General features: G+C 42.1%; 1 long non-coding RNA gene across 8 annotated transcripts in view; it reads right to left on the bottom strand.

Annotated features, from left to right (window-relative positions):
* Positions 1 to 19,668, bottom strand: part of LOC129638967 (uncharacterized) — a 198,689-nt gene that overhangs the window by 148,412 nt on the left and 30,609 nt on the right. The window lies entirely within an intron of this gene.

Raw genomic sequence — 19,668 nt, forward strand, 5'->3', positions numbered from 1 at the left:
GTTTAGGTCACAAAAGCACAGGCAAAATTCTCAAAGTGGTCCAAGATCTGTCACATTTGGGTTTGATCTGATTCAGGAATAGGCAGCAGCCACCTGAATAATAAAATTCCCCCCTAAATAAAAATCAAATCCTGAGCAATGGCTAGCCATTTCCAAGTTGTATTTTTCAAGTTGCCCTAATGATACAGGAAGGCAAATCTAATGAACATAAACATTTCTTTGACTTGTATGGCAATTAATGCCATGCTCGCCTCCATCTGTGACATATCCAAGCTTCCTGGTGAGGGAATCAAACATACAAAGATCTCAGATGAAGAGGGATTAGCAAGTGCAAAGGCCTAGGAGCGGAAATGAGCCTGGTGTTTTTGATAAACAGCAAGAAGGCCAGTGTGGCCAGATCAAAGTCAGGGAGAGAGGAGAGTGATAAGAAATAGGTAGGATCCAGATCTGCCCAGGACATGGTAGGACATGGACGTTCATTCCAAATGCGATGGAAATCCACTGAAGAATTGTGAGCAGGAAAGTATCATCATTTGATTTACAACTTGTAACAGGTTACCATGTCTGATGTGTGAAGAAGATTCTCTAGGCAAGTAAAAAGTAGAAGTGGAGCTGTTCAGAGGCCAACTGTGCTAGTCCAGGACTTGATGGCAGCCTGGGTGGGGGATAATGGGAAATGATGGATAAAAAGTCAGATTTGTGATCTATTTGGAAAGTAGAGCTGACAACAATGGAATGAGGAAGTGAGAGTAGGAGGAAAGCAGGGAATTAACATGATTTCTGGATTTTCAGCCAGAGCACCTTTAAGAACGGTGAACACTGGAAAAGTAAAGGCTTTACAGGACCACTGGAAGTTCAGATGTGAACACAGTAAGTTGGAGATGCGGGTGACACATCCAAGTAAAGGCGTATCAGCAGCTGGATGTGTCGATTTGAAGCTCAAATGAAAGGTAAGATATAAATTGGAATCCTTAGTATATGGGACTGGTTGAGGCCATTTAGAGAGCAAATATTGATAAAGAAAACAAAGAGAGGAAGCAAGGGGGGAGGAGGAGGAGAGAGAAGAGGGGGAAAGGAGAAGAGGAAACAGCAGAGGACTGAGCCATGACAAGATGAAGAGGTCATGTTGTGGTCGTCTGTTTAGATGGCAAATATCACAGCATGTTCCTGTATTGGTGGAGAGAGGAGAGAATTTATGGTGCACAAGAAAGGAAAATAAGTAAAGGAATCAAGTCTTCAGGTAGTTGAAAAGGGATGGTGGCAGATGCAGAGGGGACAGGTTGACCCAGACAGGGGCAGTAACAGACTAGTTGTGAAAGGAGGGAAGGAAAATATAAGCATATAGATGCCTACAAGCAACCAAGCCCACTTGTGATGGCAGGATGAGGCGGTTCTTTTCTGAGTACTTCCATTCGATCAGCAAATTAAAAAATAAGTGAAGGGGTCTCTGGGCCTAGAAAAGAAAACAACGGTCTCAAAGGCCCTTGCTGAATCATCTAACTTTGGGGAAAACAAAACCAAAATTTAAGTTCCGCCCTGATGCTCTGGGCCGATTTCATCTACCTGGGACTTATCACTCCCTGCCCAGAAACCTCCCACCCCCTACACCTGCCCAGGACTTATCAACCCTCCCCAGGGGACTTATCACCCCCTGCCTAAAACCTCCCACCCCCTGTTCAACTACAAATGCCATCTCAACTAAAGATTACCCAAAACTTCTCGCCTGACTAACGTTTTCCTTATCGCTTCCACAAACCTCCCTTTAAATATGAAGCCTCCCTGATCTCTCTCACTCTCCTCCTTGCCTAAATAAAGGTAACCTACCTCTGTTGAGGTCATCTCTCCTCCTTTTCTGCCTCGGCCCGAACTATACCTTACAATAAGATCATTAAGAAGAGGGCGATTTGACAACAGGCAGTGGAAGGAGTTTTTGAGAAGAGGTCTGATGTGGTTGTCTCTGAGGATGGGAGAGAGGATGGAGCAGGGAAATACTCCACAATGCTCAAAAAGCTGAAATTTAGAGTCATGGATCTGAAGTGAGGCCAGGAGCAGGGCTGGGTGTTTTTCTCCAATGACATTTGGCTCCTCAGAAGTAAGATGGGCTGAGATTTGGGTTGAACTTGGGTCTGGGGGATCAAGTAACTTAGAGGCCAGAGGTCTGAAGAGGAGATCTCCTGGGATGGCAAAGCTGCAGGAGAGTCAGCCCCGGACCAGTAGTGGAGGGGGTGGGGAGAAAAGAGCCATGGGCTGAAATTGCCATCAAAATGAGGAGGCAACTGGGATGTCAGCAGATGCAACACAAGGTCAGTTATAGAAGGCGAGCCTAGTAATATGGTGGTATGTGTGTCAAAGGAGCTCAGTGTTTGAGGAGAGAGGCAGGAAGAGCAGGGTCTAGAAAGGAGATCAGTTAGACCAGTGGTTCTCAGCCAGGGCCAATGCCCACCCCACCACCACAGGGATTTGGGCAATGTCTGGAGACATTTTTGGTTGTCACAGCTGCAGAAGAGAGACAGTACCCATGGCCTTTAGTGGGGAAAAGGCAGGGAGGCTGCTAAACTTTCCGGAGGGCACAGGAAAGAATGATCCTGCCCAAAGTATTGATGGTGCTAAGGTTGAGAAACCCCAGTTAGATCCAGAAGGTAAAGGGCATGTTCCTTGCAGGGGTTTCCCAGCATGGAGTGGAAGGGCTTGATGAGGGAAGAGGCTGTGGGAAGCTGAGCTGGTGGAGGAGACCAAGTCCTATGGGGAAAAGGTGTGGGCAGTCCCAGGGACTTGGAAGATCGGCTACTGGTGGTGACTGAAAGATGTAAGACATCTTCTGTAAGAAAGATGAGAGATGTAAGACATCATGGGCTTGGTCCTGAGGAGGAGAGAGAAGAGTGATTCCAGTCACGGCTTTCTTTGCAAAGTTGTGAATGGACGTGAGGAGGATGCACCCCTGGGTCCTGCCATTGGCCCTTTGGCAGCCAGAGGGGGAGTCTTAACCAGGGCTTCACCGAACTTTCAAATCTAGCCCATGAAAAGAACACAGAGTTATATTGTGGAGTATCAAGACAGATGCCTATAAATGGGCAAAAAACTCAAAGTCATAAAATTCTATATTAAAATGTCACATTTTGAAAATGATGGAAACCGAATATGTGTGATGTGATAAAAAAAGAAATTTGTAAAGTATTACTGTGCCAGATGAATGTACCTTAAACGTGTCATTTACATTTTGACAGTTTCAAATGTTCCCTTTCTATTCCCTCCTTTGTGCTAGAACACTGCAAATTCAGGGGAATTTGTGGCTCTTGGTGTCGAAAGACATTCTGTTCTATTTTCATAGAATTATCAAATTGAAGAAAAAGCTACAGATTTCTTAGAAATATTTTTCCAGAAGTACATGAATAATTTCACTGAGTTTTTTTAAGTGAAAATAATGTTAATGGATACCCACTTTGTGTCAAAAACTGTGACCCAAGGAATACTGTATTGATAGTTTAATTATAGCATTTCTAGTTATTTCATTGATACCTATCTTAATTCTCTCATGCCAAACTGAAAGGCTCAAAAGTTTAAAATGATTGTTCAATTCAACTGCAATGTTTTAAAATTTAAGAGAATTTAAAAATTTTCCCATGAAGTAAATGCTACTTCAAATTAAAAATATATCTGTGGTCTAATTAAAAACTGGTTACATTTTTTACACTAACAATGAAATATCAGAAAGAGAATGTTTAAAAAAATACCTTTTAAAATAGCACCAAAAAAAAAAAACCCCAGGAATAAATCTGACCAAGTAGGTGAAAGATGTATAACCTAAAAACTATAAAACATTAATAAAGAAAATTAAAGAGGATTCAAAGACATGGAAAGATATCCTGTCCAAAGTGAGGTTGAGAAACCCAAGATAGATCTGGAAGGTAAAAGGAATGTTCCTTGCAGGGGTTTCCCAGCGTGGTGTGGAAGGGCTCAATGAGGGAAGAGGCTAGAACAAATAATTCTAAAATATATATGGAACCATAAAAGACACAGAATTGCCAAAACAATCCTTGGGGTGGGGGAGAGGGATCAAAGCAGGAGGTATAACTCTCCCAGACTTCAGAAAATACTATGAAGCTACAGTAATCAAAACAGTGTAGTGCTGGTATAAAAACAGATATACAGATCAATGGAACAGAATAGAGAGCCCAGAAATAAGCCCACACACCTATGGTCAATTAATCTTCAATAAAGAAGGGAAGAACATACAATGGAGAAAAAGACAGTATCTTCAACAAGTGCTATCGGTAAAGTTGGACAGCTGCATGTAAATCAACGAAGGTAGAACACACCCTCATACCATGCACAAAAATGAACTCGTTTGAGGCGTAAAGACTCAAACATAAGATGACACCATAAAACTCCTAGAAGAGAGCACAGACAAAACATTCTCTGACGTAATTGTATCAATGTTTTCTTAGGTCAGCCACCCAAGGCAATAGAAATAAAAACAAAAATAAACAAAAGGGGCTTAATTAAACTTACGAGCTTTTGCACAGCAAAGGAAAACATAAGAAAAGACAACCTACAGAATGGGAGAAAATATTTGCAAATGATGCAACAGATAAGGGCTTAATTTCTAAAATATACAAACAGCTTGTACAACTCAACAACAACAACAAAAAAACCCAATTGAAAAATGGGCAGAAGGCCTTAACAGACATTTCTTCAGAGAAGACATACAGATGGCCTTTGGCACACAAAAACATGTTCAACATCACTAATTATTAGAGAAATGTAAATCAAAACTACAATGATATATCACCTCACACCAGTCTGAATGGCCATCATCAAAAATTCTACAAATAACAAATGCTGGAAAGGATGTGGAAAAAAGGGAACAGAGGTGGGGGGAATGTAAGTTGGTACAGCCACTATTAAAAACAGTATGGAGGTTCCTCAGAAAACTAAAAACAGAATTACCATATGGTCCAACAACCCCACTCCTAGGCACATACATAGACAAAACTGTAATTCAAAAAGATATATATACCCCTAGTTCATAACAGCACTATTTGCAATAGCCAAGACATGGAAACAACCTAACTGTCCACTGACAGATGAATGGATAAAGAAGATGTGCTTCACATATACAATGGAATACTACTCGGCCATAAACAAGAAGAAATAATGCCATTGGCAGCAACATGGATGCAACTAGAGACTATCAAACTAAGTGAAATAAGTCAGAAAGAGAAGGATAAATACCATATAATACCACTTATATGTGGAATCTAAAATATGGCACAAATGAACCTATCTACAATTCAGAAACAGACTCATGGACACAAAGATCTGATCTATGGTTGCCAAAGGGGAGGGGGTGAGGGATGGAAGGACTGGGACTGTAGGATTATCAGATGTAAACTACTTTATATACAGGATAGATAAACAACAAAGTCCTACTATATAGCACAGGAAAACTATATTCAATATTGTAGTGGAAAAGAATATACAAAAAAAGAATGTCTGTGTATAACGAGTCACTTTGCTGTACAGTAGAGATCTGCAGATCTATTATGAGTCAGACTTCAATAAAAAAATAAAATTTTTTTAAAAAAGGAAAAAACATACCTGTGCTTTAAACCAGTGAATAAGATTGCAATACCAAGTATATTAACATTTAGTCAATAGTCAAAATACTATTTAGAAACATGGTTTATTTTATTGAAAGTACCAATTTGTTAAATCATACATTGTAAATGCAGATTATTCACTAATCTTTTCATGATGAGTAAATGACCAAATGCTATTGATGGAGCTGTTTGAGTGACTGAGTTAAAATTCCACACTAGTGATTTTTAAGCTGTCCTCTTAGCTTACTTCTTCAACACCTTGTCAGGAGGTATCCTTGGTCTCAAGGGGACCTGAGTTGCACAGTGTGGACAGATCAACACAAATTCAGCAATACTACTGGGAAAACATCCTAACATTGATAATAAGTGTAAGGAAAGCAGGTGACATCTCACTTTAAAAGAGTGTTTAAATGCCAGTAAGGTGTTTTGCTCTATGTGAATGACAGTGTACCTGCAAAAAAACAAAAAATCTGTTTCTGAGTAACTCTGTTATTGAGGATGTTCATAAATATTGGTGTAGGGAACCTCTCACTGAGACTATCAAGCAAAGTACTTTCTGTAAGTGAAGCTGTATGCAGCTCCATTGCTTCTACCTCACAAGTGAAAATCAGGATGGAAAGGGATTGGGGTGGCTGAGTAAATATGAAAAAAGTCATTTATTCCCTTAGAGAGGGAAAAAGGAAAGGGTGTGGGAGGCAAAAGAGAAAATTACTCCATCCATCTAAAACACCTTGTGTAAGGCTTTTTGCCTCTTCTTTGTATTTTTCTGTCTAATGGAAAAGTAAACAAGAAAGAAGAGAGACAGGAAAGAGCGGACGGAGGAAGGGGGTAGAAAGAGAAAGGAGGAGGGGAAGTGGGAGGGGAGAGAGAGGGAGGCAGGAGAAAGATGCTGGCAAAGGAGAGGAGAAGAGAGAAGATGCTGTGTCATCCCACCCCACCCCAGCCCCCACCGACTCGTCCCCTGGCAGCTGATGGAGACCCAGGCTGAGAGGAAAGCTGCGGTCCTGTTGTGAATGAAGACGCTCTGAGGACTTTAAATCAAAGCCAAGTCACAGAGCAGTAAAGCCAGGAGGAACTCAGGGAGTTCAGCACCACAGCAAGCAGATGAGAAAAAGGAGCCAAAGGTTTCCCTTTCTAAAGATGTACAAGTCAAGAGAGAGGATACCCAGATATTATCCCAGTGATCAAACGGTACACAAAGGAACTGTTTTAACTTAGGCTAGCTAACTATGGTCTTCTCTGGTAGCTCAGTTGGTAAAGATTCTGCCTGCAATGCGGGAGACCTGGGTTCAATCCCTGGGTCAGGAAGATCCCCTTGAGAAGGAAATGGCAACCCACTCCAGTATCTTTGTCTGGAGAATCCCATGGACAGAGGAGCCTGGTGGGCTACAGTCCATGGGGTCACAAAGAGTCAGACATGACAGACTGACTCACACACTTAGAATAACTTTACAATTTGCAATTAAATAGCCTTTTCAGGAGAAGGCAATGGCACCCTACTCCAGTACTCTTGCCTGGAAAAACCCATGGACGGAGGAGCCTGGTAGGCTGCAGTCCATGGGGTCACTAAGAGTCGGCTATGACTGAGCAACTTCACTTTCACTTTTCACTTTCATGCATCAGAGAAGGAAATGGCAACCCACTCCAGTGTTCTTGCCTAGAGAATCCCAGGGACGGCGGAGCCTGGTGGGCTGCCGTCTATGGGGTCGCACAGAGTCAGACATGACTGAAGAGACTTAGCAGCAGCAGCCTTTTTCAATGTTGTGTCTTTTATAATACAAGTTGACTAAAGAGATGCACGTTTGATAATTAGACTATAGAAAATGCACAGTTATTCATTTTGGGGAGAGAATTTAAGCAGAAAATACTATCCAAGCTTCAGGAGAATTGTCATCCCAGCTGCTCTGGGACTCAGTCACATTCAATAGATGTTTGTTAAAAGGATCGATAAAAGAATTGTTAAAAGATAAACTCAGGTGTATTAAAATTTTTAAGAGCTTATCTGAGCAAAAATCAATTCAAATCAGGTAGCATCCAATCTAGTGAAACCAAGCAGAAGCCTGTGGGGCCCTCCCTGGTACACATACTTTCTTTGTCCCCTTTTCTTATTTGAAGGAAAAAAAGGCTGCAGCCTCCTAGACCTTCCCTGAGTTCCAAAAGGCAGATTCAAAGGTTGCTAATCAGTAAGTGAGACAAAGGCGGAGCCCTCAAGAAATTATATTATAGCAATGAAAGCTGGGTCCTTGGTTCCTGCTCAGCAGATATACACAGCATCTATCTCTGAGTTCTGCAGGAACTAAAGCCCCACCCAGGTGGAGGATGGAAACTTCAGGCTGAGCACAGGATTTCTGGAGCACTGCCCTATTACCTCATCACCAACCATTCAGGAGAAAGTTACACATCCTGAAGCCCTCACCCCAAATTTGCTTTAAAAACTCTTCCCCTAAAACCATTGTAAGCAGTTAGGGTAGGGGTCCCCAGAGAAAGAGAACCAGACGTGGCTTTCTTGACATAAGAGAAGCCATTTTTGGCCTAAGTCATTTTGTGATCTAAGCCTGGCCACAATGCTTGCCCTTGAAAAGGCCTCGTAATTCATGATTGTAAGGGAAGTGAGGGAATGCAGGAACAAAGGAAAATCAGTCAAGAAACAATATTTCAGCAATAAAACAGAGTCCTAGTTCCTCTTTAAGGGATATACACAACAATCTGATACATTATCTTTGAGTTCTGTGGGAACTAAGGCCCCCAGCCAGATGGAGGATGGAATGAGGATGTTGACCTTTTCTGATCCCTAAGACTTCAGTCACCTAAAGCTTGAACTCTGTCAACCCTTGCCCCAATGCTATGCTGAATTCTCCTCTGCCCAAAACCCTTCACAAATATGCATTGACCCTTAGCTTAAAATCTCCCCAGTTTTGGTGTCCAGGGAAGCAGCTTTGGAAACAATCCCTGGCGTTCTTCTTACTTGCTGCAAGTAATAAATCCTTCCTTCTCCTTCTCTTTGGCTTGGTTGTGTCTTTTGGCTCAATACCCACCAAGAGGTAAACCCAGTTTTTCAGGTAACACCACCAGGGAGTTCACATTTTTTTAAAGATATATTTATTTAATTTTTGGCTGCACTGGGTCTTCATCACTGTGTGGACTATTCTCTAGTTGCAGAGAGCACAGGCTTCTCAATGTGGTGGCTTCTCTTGTTGCAAGCTATGGGCTCTAGACTCATGGGCCTCAGGAGTTATGGCTCAAGGGCTCCAGAGTGTGGGCTCAGCAGTTGTGGTGCATGAGCTTAGTTGCTCTGCAGCACATGGGACCTTCCCTGACCAGGGACTGAACTGATACCCCCTGCACTGAAAGGTGGATTCTTAACCACTAGCCCACCAGGGATGGAGAAGGAAATGGCAACCCACTCCAGTATTCTTGCCTGGAGAATTCCATGGACAGAGAAGCCTGGCAGGCTATAGTCCACAGGGTAACACAGAATCAGACACGACTTAGTGAATAAACAACAGACCACCAGGGAAGCCCCAGAGTTTTTAAAACATGAGCTTCCCGTTCTCTTGGCCTTGCAATAAATGTTTCTCTGCTTCAAACTCCAACATTTTGGTTTGACCTCATTTTGCATAGGGTACACAAAGTTGCACTCGGCAACAGTTTCATTTCTGGGAGAGAGGAAGCTGTAAATTAAGTCTCAAATTAGGGATGGGTGTTTTATCATAAGCCACTCCATTTTGTGCCTGTTGTCTTGTTTTGGGAACAATCCCCGGTGTTCTCCTTACTTGCTGCAAGTAACAAATCCTTGATGCATGGGTAAATGAATGAACCGATATGAGCAGGCTGGTCTCAGATACCTGAAAGTTTCAGAAAATGTGTGTTAAGATTGAAAAAGTAAACTCTGAAAAGAGAAAAACCAAGGTTACAAACTAAGAGAAAATGTGTCTTCCTGCGGCTGAGAGTCATTCAGCTTTTAATGGAAGATTATATGCATATTTACATAGAACTAAACTCATGGACTTGACAGCTTAATTTACAGAGTTTTCTTCTCACCACTATGTTTCTTTGGAAATTTGCTAAACAAGAACTAAATGCCCAAATGTATGCACTGTGGCATTTCTGATGTTGAATGACAATGAGTAACCTCTGTGGCATAGTGTGATAGGCATTTCCTCCTAGGAAATCTTTCTAGGATGTAAAACTTGCATCCCATTTGTGGTGCTTGAGACAGAGTGATTTGCCCTCCATTAAACATGCTTTACAGTTAATCCTCTCAAAAGTGCATTCATAAGCCAACTGAAGAGCTCTGTGCATTAAGAGATTTGGTCAACAACCATGTTTTAATGACCATCAGCTCACCAAGTAGTGGAGTTTTTACCTGCAAATTTCCCCTGATAGATCTTGCTTTAAATATGCAGGCACAGGGAGATGAGCTGGGGAGCCAAGCCAAGAGGAAAGAGTGTGAATTATCAGCACATCAGAACCTTGGAAATTGGCAAGCCCGCTTCATAAGTAGAAATATCCCTTAGCAGAGGCCATCTGTCTCATACTCCATGTTGAGTTTTTTACCTGTCCTTTTTAAGTAACAAAATATGGCACAGCAGGAACTTAGCCCCCAAAGGACAAGTCTTCTAGAATAAATTAATGACTCCATCTAAAAGGACTCCAAGTACTGGGTATTAGTTGGGAACAAGAAAGACTGTCCCTACCATACCCTTCAAACCTGATTCAGCATTTTCTCACCACACATGCCCCCACCAGTACGAAATACCCAAGCTCAACTTGGTCTTCTCTGGCATTATTTTTGTAATCTTTCTTTGCTGTTGTTTAGTCACTAAGTCATGTCCGACTCTGGGCTTCCCTGTCCTTCACTACCTCCCAGAGTTTGCTCAAACTCGTGTCCATCGAGTCAGTGATGCTATCTAAACATCTCATCTTCTGCCACTCCCTTCTTTTTATATTTCTTTAGTGTTGGTCAAATAGTTCCATATCTTGTGGAAAAACCTGAATGAATATTTCAGCCAACCCAGTACACACTCAATTATGCCAATAATAACAACAGCTATCTATTACTATAATTATATAATTATAGTTATCCTATGGGATTGTCAAACCTCAAAGACAGAGGTTTTAAGAGCATGAAAAAGAATGACTCCCCATTAAAATGCCACTGTTATTATTGTTTTATTGTGTTTTTAGCACTGATGCTCCAGATCCCATTCCTAGAAATTGTGACTGAACTGATCTAGGTGGAATCTGGGTACTGGGATGTTTTTAATCTCTCCCAGTGATCCCAGTGTATAACCAGAGTTGAAAACTACTGACATACCACAACCTCCCTCATTTTACAGATGAGGAGCCTGAATCCAGAAAAGCTTAACTGAGCTCCTCGGGGTCACATGGCTATTTGGTACTGTCAAAGAAGAAACACAGCTGGACGGTAGTTAAATCAGTAAAAGCAGAATTTGTTCAGGACTGTTGCAAGAGGGGGAAAAGAGACCTCAATATAGAACTAGGCTTGATTCTGAATACAGCATGGGCAAAGGGAATTTGTAGCCAAGGAACAGGGAGGGAGTCAGTGGATGGAAAATTACTAAGAGAAACATCAGGGTAAGGAGAGGAAGGGCTAGTTCTAGCTAAACCCACCTAACAGGATACTTGCTGAAGACAGGGCAGAGTGGTCATACATCACGGGGAGGATGATTAAGGATGATGAACCTGATCATATATGGAGCGTGATCTCTGATCAGGAACTGAAGGTGGGAAGGGATGGCTCTGGTTAAAATGAGTTGGCAGGGTTCTTCCCCAAAACTGGTTTTGATAAGTAAGTATAAGGTGGGTCTATAAGAAGGGAGAGGAGACTGACTACAGTTTGGTCAAGCAAAGACTCTTCATCAGCATGCCACAGCTTCAAGTCCAGTACTGGTATCCTACATTGCTTACGACCCTAACTTGTCTTCTCAGTAAGGTTCTATCTGACAACACATTACTTATCTTCTAAACTAGGTATTTTTCACCTACAGGAAGGCCTTGGAAAGTAAGAAAGGTGGCCAGTCCTTGGGTGGTAGGTAACCCCTGAAGGGCAACAGAGTCCTCGGTCTAGGGAACCTAAGAAGGGTCTAGGACCCAAAGATGATTTCTTGGTCATGGCCAGTAAAGCACTAGTGGCTTGAATGTTAACATCAGAAGCACGTGTGTCCCAGGGCTGCCCTGGTGCAGGCTTCCCTGCCTGGCAAACAACACAATGGCAGTTAGGAAATGGACAAGAAAAGGGATGCTTGCTAGAGCCTGTTCAGTATCTAGGCCTTGTCTTTGTTAATTTCTATTTCTCTTCATTCTGGATTATGGATGTTAAAGTATGAAAGGTGAAATCTTAAACACAAATCCGGTGATGTGGCAGCCTCACCCCAGTGCAGGCCTATTCCCGCCTCCAGGCTTTGATCATACTCCCTCCCTTTCCAATAGTGCACGCCCACCTCCTCCTGCTTCCTCCCTATGCAAAATTCTAACCATTCATCAAGGTCCTCTTTTGTCTTAACAAGCTCTACCTTGAAAATTTTCTCTTGCCTGTGAACTATCACACTGAGTCAATATCACACAGTTCAATATTTAATCCAGTTTAGAAACTCAATTATGAGCTCCTAAGGGTAGGGAACTGCAGGAACATTTTTCTGTTTCTAATACAACACTAGAATAGGCTGAGCACATATCAGAGTCTTGAAAACAGCTCTGGTTTAGTTTATTTGGGGATTACTACTTCTCAAGGGGGATGTAAAGGGTGGGATAGCGAAGGACAGAGGATTATGGTGAAGCTAGGAATAAAAAACTTAATAGGTAGATAAGCATTATAAGAATAGATTGAGGAGGAACCAATATAATGAGGAGGAAATAAGCATGTTAAGAGACAAAACCTCTACTCCAGGGAGCAAAAGTGGGCCTCCTGGAGATGAGCATGGAATGGAAAAAGAGTCCTTAAAACCCTCATTCTCAATTCACACAGAAATTATACAAGGAAAGCAGAGAAAGTGCTTTCTTCCCTTTGAATTCCAGAGGGAAAATTCATTTACTGTCTGTAATAGTTACTTCCCTGGTGGCTCAGACGGTAAAGCATCTGTCTACAATGTGGGAGACCCGGGTTCGATCCCTGGGTGGGGAAGATCCCCAGGAGAATGAAATGGCAATCCACTCCAGTACTATTGCCTGGAAAATCCCATGGACAGAGGAGCCTGATAGGCTACAGTCCATGGGGTCGCAAAGAGTCGGACACGAATAGTTTGGATTATTGCTCAACAAATAATCCTTTCCCTCCTTGTCTCCCAGCCAACTGTGGATTCCCTATACTTCCTTGCCTCCTTGATGTTAGACTTCACCATGTGACTTGCCTTGAACAATGGCATGTCAGAAGACGTGATGCAACCAAGGCCTTGCGTGTTCGGCAAATGTGCCTGTGTCATTGGGCTTGGCTTTTTCATTCCAATATTCATCAATGGAAAGACCATGCCACAACAGCCACCACAACTTTAGCCTGGGCCCCATAAAGACATACCTGGAGCACACCTAAACCCAACCCTCAACTTGGAGCCCAGTCCAGCCAACTCACAGCTTGAAGAACAGCCACCTGGCCTTAATCAGCCAAACCATAATGAACCTACAGACCTCTGCTGCTGCTGCTGCTGCTGCTGCTGCTGCTGCTGAGGCTAAGTCGCCTCAGTCGTGTCTGACTGTGCAACCCCATAGATGGCAGCCCACGTCCCTGGGATTCTCCAAGCAAGAACACTGGAGTGGGGTACCATTTCCTTCTCCAGTGTATGAAAGTGAAAGGTGAAAGAAAGTGAAGTCGCTCAGTTGTGTCTGACTCTCAGCAACCCCGTGGACTGCAGCCCACCAGGCTCCTCCATCCATGGGATTTTCCAAGCAAGAGGACTGGAGTGGGGTGCCATTGCCTTCTCCGTACAGACCTCTGAACAGGAGAATAGGTGCTTGTTGTTATAAGGCACTGAGTTTAGGGGGTTTCTGTTGTACAACATTGTTGTGATAGCAGTTGGGTAATACACCTTACATAGTCTGAAGGGGAACACTGGGTTCAATGCACTGAAAAGGAATAACACAGATAAATTCATTATCTGAGTCTCACACACCTGGTTTTATAGCTTACATGACTCATGGTCCTCTAAGTTAGAGCCAGCTACAAACAAAGGTCTATGAGGGAGAAAATATCTTCCTGTTCTTATGAGCATTTTCTTCAGTATTAGCTCCAAAACTTCTACAGAAAGGAGCTTTAGAGAGATAATAAGTGGGGGCAGGAGTGGGCTGCAGAGAGCATAAATCTCTATTTGCAAAACATTTTAACTGAAAAACACAACTCTCCTCCACATCAAAGATGGGAGGTGGACAACGGCAATGAGGAGGGAGGTTGGGAAAAGTCCAGATGCTACCCTTTGGGTCATGTGTTTCTTCCTCCATAAGCACACACAGGTTTCAACAAGATTCGTCTGATCCTAGAACAAAGTACCACACTCACAATGTTCTATTTTAGGGTTTGAAGAAGCTAAAAGTCATAGGGAAAACAAGAAGGGAGGAAAAATTGAAGGTAAAGATTAAAAAAACTAAAGCATTTAGAACTTTGACTCATTGGAAAAGACCCTGATGCTGGGAAAGATTGAGGGCAGGAGGAGAAGGGGATGACAGAGGATGAGATGATTGGATGGCATCACCGACTCAATGGACATGGGTTTGAGCAAGCTCTGGGAGTTGGTGATGGACAGGGAAGCCTGGAATGCTGCAGTCCATGAGGTCACAGAGAGTTGAACATGACTGAGCGACTGAATTGAACTGAACTGAACTGAACTGAATTGAATTGATTCTGAATTGATTCAGAACCTTAATATCCCTGCTCAGTAATATACCAAAGCACCTTTAAATATATATATGTATACACACACACAAAGACATACATAAATGCATATATAATGTTTCAAAATATAATGTTCATGATTGAACATCTCTATATGTATATATGCATTTATATGTTTATGCATTTACATGTATATATAAAGAGAAAACTCTTCCTCCCACCCTGTCCCATATTAGTCTAGTTGCCCATCTCCTAAAGCCCACAGGTAATCATTTTTATTAATTTCTCAAATATATTTCCAGAATTTCTTTAGGCAAATAGAAATATTATACTCTAATTTTCTCATTTTTAACATAGAAGATAGCATAGTATACCCACTATTCTGTACCTTTTTTTTTTTCACTTCATAATATGTCCTAGAGATCTATCCATTTCAGGACACAGAGAACTTTCTCATCATTTTTAACAGCCACATAATATTCCATTCCTTGATTGTTACTGTGGACTTCTGAACTTCCAATAACACTGTGTTATTGCTTGAGTGATTACAAGTTTTATATTTCTTAGAGATAAATGGTTTATCACTACATTTATTATAAATGGGATAATAATGATTCAAACTGAAAATGTGGTAATTACAGGATGAGTTTTATGGTGTCTGAAAACAATTATGAGATGCTGGGAACCTCAATAAAAAAAATTCAAGAATCCCAAAGACTTCTTGGCAGAAAATGTGAATTTAGGAGTAAGAAACTCCTCTGGGAGGACCAGCATTACAAAACAGAAGAAGAGTGGACCCATAGTAATGAAATGCCCACAAGATGTGAGCTAAAACATCTTGTTCTTAGGTTTTAAATCTTTGCCTAGGGAGCAAAGTACATTGGGCAAAGCAAAGTCCTGCCTTTTGTTTCTATTAGAGTTCTGTGGATTTGACTGTTTTCACAAGTCTTTGGGGGCCATGTTTTCTCTTTTTCTATCGTCTCCAGGGCTGGGATCCAGGTCTGGATTTGTCTGTTTAAACTTGAACTTTCATGATACAAGTGAATTTATTTACAGAACAGAAACAGATTTAGAGAACGAACTTATGGTTACCAGAGGGGAAGGATGAGGTGGAGGGATAATTAGGGAGTTTGGGATGGACATGTACACACTGTTATATTTAAAATAGATAACCAACAAGGACCTACTGTATAGCACAGAGAATTCCATTCAATACTCTGTAACAACCTAATTGGGAAAAGAACTTGAAAAAGAACAGATACATGTATATGTGTAACTCAATTGTTCTGCTGTACACCTGAAATAAAACAACACTGTTAATCAACTACACTCCAATATAAAATAATTTTTTTAAAAAAACTCTTTTATAAGATCAGATTCCTTGCTTTTCAGAAATTGTGAGGCTTTTAAAATTTTATATAATTTTATTTATTTATTGACTGTGGTGTGTCTTTGCTGCTGCACGTGGGCTTTTTCTAGTTGGGGGGGCTACCCTTCATTGTGGTGCATGGACTTCTCATTACAGTGGCTTCTCCTGTTGCAGAACACGGGCTCTAGGGCATTGGGCTCAGCAGTTGCCGCTCAGGGGCTCAGTAGTTGCAGTACCTGGGCTCTAGAGCACAGGCTCAATAGTTGTGGTGCCTGGGCATGGCTGCTTGGCAGCACATGGGATATTCTCAGACCAGGGATCAAACCCATGCCTTCTGCATTGGCAGGCAGATTCTTCACCACTGAGCCACCGCAGAAACCCTGTGAGGTTTTTGAACTCTTTTATAAAGTTGTTCTTCATTTTGGTGATTCATTTGAGCAAGTGAAACAGACTATTTCTGTGATCCAAATTTGTTGTTCATCACGTCTTTCTAGGACTTGTGGATCCTAGAGTGTCCACGGATGGTCTATTCCCTAAGCTAATATGCAAATGTGTATATGTGTATATATGCATGTATATACACACACCTCCCTTCATGGTCATCACCTTTCATACAAGTTACTTAAACCACTTTCTGAACCACTGTCAGTCATGGGCTAGAGTTCAGCATGAATTCCACCATGTCACATGGGATGAGTTGAGGAATAGGCTTTACTGTGGTAGATAAAGGGAAATTTACAAACCAGGGTCAGGAAAAAGGAATCCACAAGCCCCCTATCCTCCTATTATTCCATAGAGAGACATGCAGAGTCTTGGACAGTCTGCCAAATCTGCAGCATGGGTTTATATTTCATTAGAGCAGGGGTTCTAAACCAGGAATGAATTGTGCCTTGGGGTCATTTGGTAGTGTCTGGAGACAGTTTTGATTATTACAACTGTAAGGGGTGCTTTTAGCACCTAGTGGCTAAATGCCAGAGTTACTGTTAATCATCCTACAATAGACAGGTATGTCCTGTTGGTGTCAATAGTACTGATGCTAACAAACCCTACACTAAAGGGACTTTCCCAATATGGAGGTCTTTCTCCAAGTAGATTCAGAATTCCAAGAGATCTGCTCTGCTAATCTTGCATCCTATAGTAAGACAAGCACATTCCTACCTTCTGATATTGCTGCTGTTGTTGTTTAGTCACTAAGTCATGTCCAACTCTTTGCAACCCCATGGACTGTAGCCCCTCAGGCTCCTCTGTCCATGGGATTTCCCAGGCAAGAATACCAGAGTGGGTTGCCATTTCCTCCTCCAAGGGATCCTCCCAACCCAGGGATCTAACCTGCATCTCCTGCATCGCAGCTGGATTCTTTACCACTGAACCACCAGGGAAGCTCCCCTCTGATTTTATTTTTATTTTTTTTTATTTTTTTTTAATTTAATTTTATTTTTAAACTTTACATAACTGTATTAGATTTGCCAAATATCAAAATTAATCCGCCACAGGTATACATGTGTTCCCCATCCTGAACCCTCCTCCCTCCTCCCTCCCCATTCCATCCCTCTGGGTCGTCCCAGTGCACCAGCCCCAAGCATCCAGTATCGTGCATCGAACCTGGACTGGCAACTCATTTCATACATGATATTTTACATGTTTCAATGCCATTCTCCCCAATCTTCCCACCCTCTCCCTCTCCCACAGAGTCCATAAGACTGTTCTATACATCAGTGTCTCTTTTGCTGTCTCGTACACAGGGTTATTGTTACCATCTTTCTAAATTCCATATATATGCGTTAGTATACTGTATTGGTGTTTTTCTTTCTGGCTTACTTCACTCTGTATAATAGGCTCCAGTTTCATCCACCTCATTAGAACTGATTCAAATGTATTCTTTTTAATGGCTGAATAATACTCCATTGTGTATATGTACCATAGCTTTCTTATCCATTCATCTGCTGATGGACATCTAGGTTGCTTCCATGTCCTGGCTATTATAAACAGTGCTGCGATGAACATTGGGGTACACGTGTCTCTTTCCCTTCTGGTTTCCTCAGTGTGTATGCCCAGCAGTGGGATTGCTGGGTCATAAGGCAGGTCTATTTCCAGTTTTTTAAGGAATCTCCACACTGTTCTCCAGAGTGGCTGTACTAGTTTGCATTCCCACCAACAGTGTAAGAGGGTTCCCTTTTCTCCACACCCTCTCCAGCATTTATTACTTGTAGACTTTTGGATCGCAGCCATTCTGACTGGTGTGAAATGGTACCTCATAGTGGTTTTGATTTGCATTTCTCTGATAATGAGTGATGTTGAGCATCTTTTCATGTGTTTGTTAGCCATCTGGATGTCTTCTTTGGAGAAATGTCTATTTAGTTCTTTGGCCCATTTTTTGATTGGGTCATTTATTTTTCTGGAGTTGAGCTGTAGGAGTTGCTTGTATATTCTCGAGATTAGTTGTTTGTCAGTTGCTTCATTTGCTATTATCTTCTCCCATTCTGAAGGCTGTCTTTTCACCTTGCTAATAGTTTCCTTTGATGTGCAGAAGCTTTTAAGGTTAATTAGGTCCCATTTGTTTATTTTTGCTTTTATTTCCAATATTCTGGGAGGTGGGTCATAGAGGATCCTGCTGTGATGTATGTCAGAGAGTGTTTTGCCTATGTTCTCCTCTAGGAGTTTTATAGTTTCTGATCTTATGTTTAGATCTTTAATCCATTTTGAGTTTATTTTTGTGTATGGTGTTAGAAAGTGTTCTAGTTTCATTCTTTTACAAGTGGTTGACCAGAGTTCCCAGCACCACTTGTTAAAGAGATTGTCTTTAATCCATTGTATATTCTTGCCTCCTTTGTCGAAGATAAGGTGTCCATAAGTGCGTGGATTTATCTCTGGGCTTTCTATTTTGTTCCATTGATCTATATTTCTGTCTTTGTGCCAGTATCCCCTCTGATTTTAGTTCTCCCAAAAGCAGAACCTGAGACAAGGCTCTCAAGACATGGCTTGCATATAAATAGTTTACTTTAGAAAGTGATCCCAAGGAAGAGAAAGAAATGAGGACATTGGGAAGACTGAACCAGGGAGGATAGAAAGCCAGTCTAAGGGCACATTATTAAGGCACCATCCCTGTGAGCAACTGGAGCTCAGTCTTCCTGGAGATTCCGAGGGGCCATGTAGAATGCACCTCAGGATCATCGGCCCTAGGGACTAACATTTATCTACTGACTGCCATTCCATCCAGCGGCCAAGGATTGTCCTATGGGAGCTAATGTCCTTAAGGTCTGTGCATACTGTCAGAACACAGGCTGCAGGGAAGCCTTGGGTCAGCTCACTGAGGTAAAATGTTGTTAGGTTCCATCTGCATAGAGCAGCTTGCCACTACAGGCAGATATGTGAGCCAAGAGAATACAGGGCTGGGCACAAGACACATCAATACCCTCAGTGTAGCAATTTATTTTGCAGTAGGGGCCCTGCGTTAAGCTCTCCCTACTGCCCACCATTCAACCTTACAGATAGAAACAAGCAATCAAGCTGTTAGCAATTTTTCTAGCCAAGGGTAAGGTGCTAGCCTGGAGAGAGCCGAATTCTCTTTCCTGGTAATGTTCCATTTCTATCTATACTAGATTTTTTTCCCCAACGCCTCCTCAGGGGCAAGTTCAGGATGCCCCAGGTGCCCAGAGAGCATCCTGGTGGGGCTCTCTTCTCCATCCTTCATCCCTAGGGCTCCTCTTAAGGGAAGAGGGGTGGCTGTTTCAGCCACCGATGTCATCCTGCAGCACCCAGGCTTCCACTCTCACAGTGAGTCCACCACTCCAGGATTTCCAAGTGTCCAACTTCTCCAAGTCCTTGTTGACTTAAGACGGACAGGGAAGCTACTGAAG

This window comes from Bubalus kerabau, chromosome X (genome assembly GCF_029407905.1).
Source record: "Bubalus kerabau isolate K-KA32 ecotype Philippines breed swamp buffalo chromosome X, PCC_UOA_SB_1v2, whole genome shotgun sequence".
Classification (NCBI taxonomy): domain Eukaryota; kingdom Metazoa; phylum Chordata; class Mammalia; order Artiodactyla; family Bovidae; genus Bubalus; species Bubalus kerabau.